Raw genomic sequence first — 6,268 nt, forward strand, 5'->3', positions numbered from 1 at the left:
TTTATTTATTAATCTCGACCACTAGAACTCAAAATATTCACTTGCCAAAAAGAGACAAATATTTTTGTTCCTGATAGGCACTCCTGAAATAAAAATTCCAATTTCTTGACATTCAGTGAATGGATTTCAAAGAATTCCTAAAAATAAATTAAAGAGTCTTTAGAGTAGTCCATAATATAATAATTCTAAATTTGTGCTACTAGAACCGAAGATATTCTTTGGTCAAAAAAGACACAAATATTTTTGTTCCTTACAGATACTCCTGGCATTCAAATTCCATTTATTTAAAACATTATTAATGAATTTTAGTGAGTTCTTAAAAAAAATTAAAGAGTATTTAGAGTAGTCAATAAATCCAAATTTATTCTGTTTGTATCCAAGATATGCCTTTACCAATAAGAGACAAATTCTTTTGTTTCTTACAGGCACTCCTGTAATTAAAATTCCAAATTCTTGACTTTGAGTAAATGGACCAAGGAAATTTCATTAAAGAGTGTTCAGAGTAGCCTAAAAATTATTTATTAATTAATTTCGACTATTAGAACCCAAAATATTCACTTGTCAAAAAGAGACAAATATTATTGTTCCTTACAGGTACTCCTGGCATCAAAATTCCAATTTCTTAAAATATTGTAAATAAATTTTAGTGAATTCTTAAAAAAAAATTAAAGAGCCTTCAGAGTAGTCTATAATCAATAATTCCAAATTTTGTTTATTAGAACCCAAATTATTCACTTGTCAATAAGGGACAAATATTTTTATTCCTTACAGGTACTCCTGGAATTAAAATTCCAATTTCTTGACTTTGAATAAATGGACTAAGGAAATTCCATTAACTCAATGCTTAAGGAGTGTTTAGAGTAGTCTAAAAATCATTTATTTATTAATCTCGACCACTAGAACTCAAAATATTCACTTGCCAAAAAGAGACAAATATTTTTGTTCCTGACAGGCACTCCTGAAATAAAAATTCCAATTTCTTGACATTCAGTGAATGGATTTCAAAGAATTCCTAAATATAAATTAAAGAGTCTTTAGAGTAGTCCAAAATATAATAATTCTAAATTGATACAACTAGAATCCAAGATATTCCTTTGCTAAAAAAAGACACAAATATTTCTTTTCCTTACAGGCACTCCTGGAACCAAAATTCCAATTTCTTGACATTTATTGAATAGATTTTAGCCAATTCTTTAAAAAAACTCTTCAGATTCTTCAGAGGAGTTCATAAGTCAATAAATCCAATTTTGGACTAATAGAACTCAAGATATTTAATTGCCAATAAGAGTCAAATAATTTTAGTTTTTACCACGTACTTTTGGAATAAAAATTCCGACTCTTGACTTTAAGCTAATGCACTTAAGTAATTTATTTAAAAAAGACTTAAAGCACTTAAGTAATTTATTTAAGAAAGTCCTTAAATAAAATTCATAAATTAATAATTCCACATTTCGTCTACTAGAATCCGAAGAAGATATTCACTTTCTAATAAGAGATAAATATTTTTGTTACTAGCAGACACTTCTGACATTAAAATTCCAATTTCTTGACATTTTATGGACTGATTTTAAAAGACTTAAAGAGTGTTCAGAGTAGTCTATAAATCATGATGGTAAATCCCAAACTAGAAACCTCCCATTCATTATTGGTGAGAATACATTAATTAATTAATCTGGCAGTATCACTTGAATCTAATTAATTTAATAATCATTTTATAAAAGTAATAATAATTGGTGTATTCTTAATAATCTCCAAGGAAGCCTGGAAAATCTCCAGAAAGAAGCAGCCCCTTCACTTTTTTCCAGGTAGTTAAGGCAATTGGTTGTCTCTTTTAGGCAGTTAGGAAAAGGGAAAATTTTCACGTTTTCTTGTCCAGGTAGGTGGATAATCAATTTATTCTTCCAGGTAATTGAATACAAAAAAGATTGTCTAGAAAACATGAAAAATTAGTCTCAGTGGTTCATTTAAAATTTTGATAAATATCAAGGCAAGAGAGTAGTAAATTGTTTTTTCAAGTCAGTTGAAGGCAATCAAAACATGTTCAACTGTCTGGAAAAATTAAGGAATTACTGCCTGGAAGTTATGAACTTATTAGCTACTAAAAAAGTTAGGTAAAAAACTGGAATATGGCTCTATTATATGGTCTCCTAATTATGCTCTCATTCTTCCAATTTGGAGAATGTACAGCAATTTTTTTTTAAATAACTCATTTCTAAATCTAATGGCTAATATCTACGAGGTTGATGCAATAATGAACTTCTGGTAAGATTAAATTATGATAGTGTAGTCCTATGGTTGGAACCTTTGGTGTGATGCTCAAATTACGAGACAGTTTTACCACCAACCAAAACTAAAAAAAAACTGGTAAAACTGCCTCGTAATATGATAGTGTAGTCCTTTAAGAAATTGAAATCCAAGATGAGATTTTGTGATTTTTTCCAACTTTTTCTACTTGTATCCGCTGCATTTAATTCCCATTAAAATAATTAATAAATAACTAATAATTAGTTTCCTTAAGTATCTCAGGTGGCCAATTAAGGGACACACGTACATACATGGAAATTACATAATAAATATTAATTTTTCCGACAAATCGCCTTTAAACCGTTATACCAAAGAGAGACCATAAAACAAAATGGACTTCCCAAGCAGCAACATTTAATTAGCAATTTCATAACGCAGATGGCCAATGCTGGCACTAAATAATAAAAACAATAATTATTGTTATTTGCAGTAATGAATATAAAGGATGTGACACACATTGAATAGTGTGATTTCCCATTCGACAGGTAGATCACGGACTAGATTTACGCGGCTGCCCACATCATCGTATTGAAGAATGAAAAGTCGCCAAATGCGGTAAACGTTTTCGTTTTAAGACGCAAAAGTCGTACGTGCATATGCCTCTAAAAGGCGGTTTTATGCGTTGCAGTACCGTTATAGCAGCTCGGCTGTTATAGCAGGTTTGTAGATATTCGTGTCTCGATGAGATTATCTGGTAGATAATTTGAGACGTTATACGCCATTTTGGAATAGCCACGCCCTCTTGTTATCTGCCCATGTGTTATTTTTACTGTGATAAATTACCATACAAAAAGTCCATTTTTAATTTATTTTTGTTAAATATTTGTAACTCACAGGCACTCAACAGCTGAATCCTGCAGCAATTGTTTGAGGCCACCATTTTGCCTACTCTGTTCATTTTATTGTTTTGTAAGATGGCACCCATCCGCCATTTTGAAAATGTCTTGATTGTATATGCAAGTTTTTATACATAAAGCACGCCCAAATTAGATCAAAAAGTGAACTCCTGATGTGAATTCCTTCAGTTTATACTGTTTCAATGGTTTTTTGACAAAATAACATTTTCAAGATATACTTAGCAATATTAGATTACGAGAGCAAAAAAGCTTTGTCACCTGATATTTTGGTGAAAGCACCGTAAACGTTTAAGAGTTCAGTTTGATAAAAATGCGCCATCTATAGTCATGTACCACAACTCCCAGTTTACTTACTAATTAGAAAATTAGAAATCCAGTTCAGTGCATTAATTAGCAGTATATTTATTAACTAGAAATGTATAAGGGTTTAATGCATATATTTCTATTTGACTGTTAACGATTCATAAAGGTGGACTTTTTTTATTGAGTCTCTAGAGCAATTTAACCCATTCGGGACGAGCCGATTTATCGCGCGCCTCTATCTAGGACGGCATCAGGAAACCAACGGGTAGGGACGGGTGCCGTACTATAACGGCACATGCGCTTTATGGTGGATGGACGTGGTTACATTTTGGGGTTTATTATATAGACTGGTTCAACAACTATAATGGATCAGAAAATGGAAAGTTTGGGAAAATCTGGATAGATTGTTGATACCCTAATGAAAGAATACTATAATAAAAAAACATATTTTGTATGTAGATAACTGGTACACCAGTCCAGAATTATTTGAGTACTTAGTGAGGCAAGAAACCGGAGAAACTGGAAGTGTGAAAGCCACCAGAAAGGGGATGCCAGAGTTTCGTAAGCCCATAAAATAAGGAGAAGTTAAGTGGATGCACTCTGAAAACATGTTAGCCCTGAAGTGGCATGATAAGAAATTTGTGCTTATGTTAACTTCAGTATCAAAGCCATGCCTCAAGGAAACCGGAAAACTCAATCGTAAAACTGGTGATCGTGTTTTGAAACCTCAGTGCGTGTTAGAATATAATTTAAAGATGGGAGCAGTTGACAAAATAGACCTGCAAATTAGTTTTGTTGATTGTGCTAGAAAATCATTGAAGTGGTATAAGAAACTGTTTTTCCATTTAATGGACTTATGCTTGTATAATGCGTAAAATAAACCATCGTTTTCAGACTTTCGATTGCAAGTTGTGGCTTAAATATTCGAAAAATATCCCATTTCTACGAAGAAACGAGGCGCACCTGGTAGTGTTGATAATCCAGCTCGACTAATTGAAAGGCATTTTCCAAGCCCCGTTCCACCAACTGCAGCTCAAGGATCGAGAACACAGAGAAGATGCCATGTTTGTGCCACCACACAGCTTCGAAAGAAAAAACGCTCAGATACCCGCTTTATGTGTAAAAAATGCAATATTGCACTTTCTGTGCACCCTTGTTTTTTTGAACAGTATCACACTCTTAAAAAGTTTTAGAAAACTATATTTGTTATTTGTTTATTTTCTATATAAGAAATTAACTTTTGTTTTTTGATACTTACGAGTTCCAGAATTTAAAAAATGTGAATTACAAATGCCTTTTACTTGCCCCTAAAAATAAAAAAAATGCCGTACCTGTACGTCAGTCGTCCTGCTACTAATTAGTTTTCTAACTGCCGTACCGGTACGGCAGCAGTCTTTCCAATAGGATATAACTGACGTACATCTACGGCATTCGGCCAAGTGTGACGTATAATGTATAATGCAGAAAAAAATTAAAAACCTTAAAATGTGTACGGCAGTCGTCCCAAGCTATTGCATACAAGGTAGTACATGTACGGCATCAGGCCATCAATGTCCGCTTTGAAAAACGTACCCGTACGTCAACCGTCCTGAATGGGAAGAAAAAAACTTCGTAGTTGAACGATTTGTATAAAATCCAATTTTAATAACGATTTTCCCAAAAAACTCGTTTCTGGATATTTCAAAAAATTGTGGGGAGTTGTGAATCTTGAATAAAAATCTCAAAAAATTGCATCTCTTGATAAAACTAAATTGAAATCAGAAAAAATTAAAATTTTGTAATTATTAATTAGTTCTTAATTATTATGACTTTTATTATAGCTGCAAAAATGAATTGCCAATGAGAGACAGGTTCCTTAAAGGCACTTATGGAATAAAATTCTAATTTCTGCATTCTGAGTAAATGTTTAAGTAATTTCTTTAGAAAAGACTTAAAGAGTCCCTAAAGTGGTCCATAAATCAATAATTTATTATTTTGGACTACCTAGACCCCAATAAGAGACAAATTATTTTATTTCTTACAGGCACTGCCAGTATAAAAATTCCAATTTCTTGAAATTTAGTGGATAGGTTTAAGTCAACTCTTTAAAAAAAACGTCTTCAGAGTAGTCCACAGGTCAATAATTTCACATTTGGACTACTACAACTTAATATATCTACTTGTTAACAAGAGTCAATTTAGTTTGTTTCTAACAGGGACACGTGGAATAAAAATTTCAATTTCTTTTGATTGTCAAAAGTGTGCATAGTTAAATCACACCCAAATGTTATCAAAAAGTCAATATTTAACATAAAACTGGGTTAGTACAGTATATTTTAAATAAATTATCCCAGTTTCTACGGCTCCAATGATTTTTTAACAAGTTATTTAAGTGGAGTTTAATGAATGCTCGGTCGAATCCATTTTTGGTCAATTTTTTTCTTATGGGATCTTTGCAGATGATGCAGAATTTTTGTTCTTCTTCTTAGTTAATCAGATCCCAATTCCAATGATGCCAATAATGTCTGACAACTACGATTTACTGCTGAAGGTTTGAATCTCTCTGTTCATCTTCTTCTGTTCCTTCTTGGAATCTTTGCTTTGCTATTGAGAAAAAATAATACAAAAACTATGAAATTTTCAAATTATTTCCTGTGAAAGAACATCCAAACTTACTAAAAAAAATGCATGGAATTGCCCTTAAACTATTGACAAATTTAAAAATAATGCGCATATAAAATACAATTTTAACATCATCAACTTTATATCCCTCCACATAATGTGTCTTATTCTACTTCATTCCTGCTTTCAGACTCTTTACTCTA

Source organism: Anthonomus grandis, chromosome 11, assembly GCF_022605725.1.
Source record: "Anthonomus grandis grandis chromosome 11, icAntGran1.3, whole genome shotgun sequence".
In the NCBI taxonomy this organism is placed as follows: Eukaryota; Metazoa; Arthropoda; class Insecta; order Coleoptera; family Curculionidae; genus Anthonomus; species Anthonomus grandis.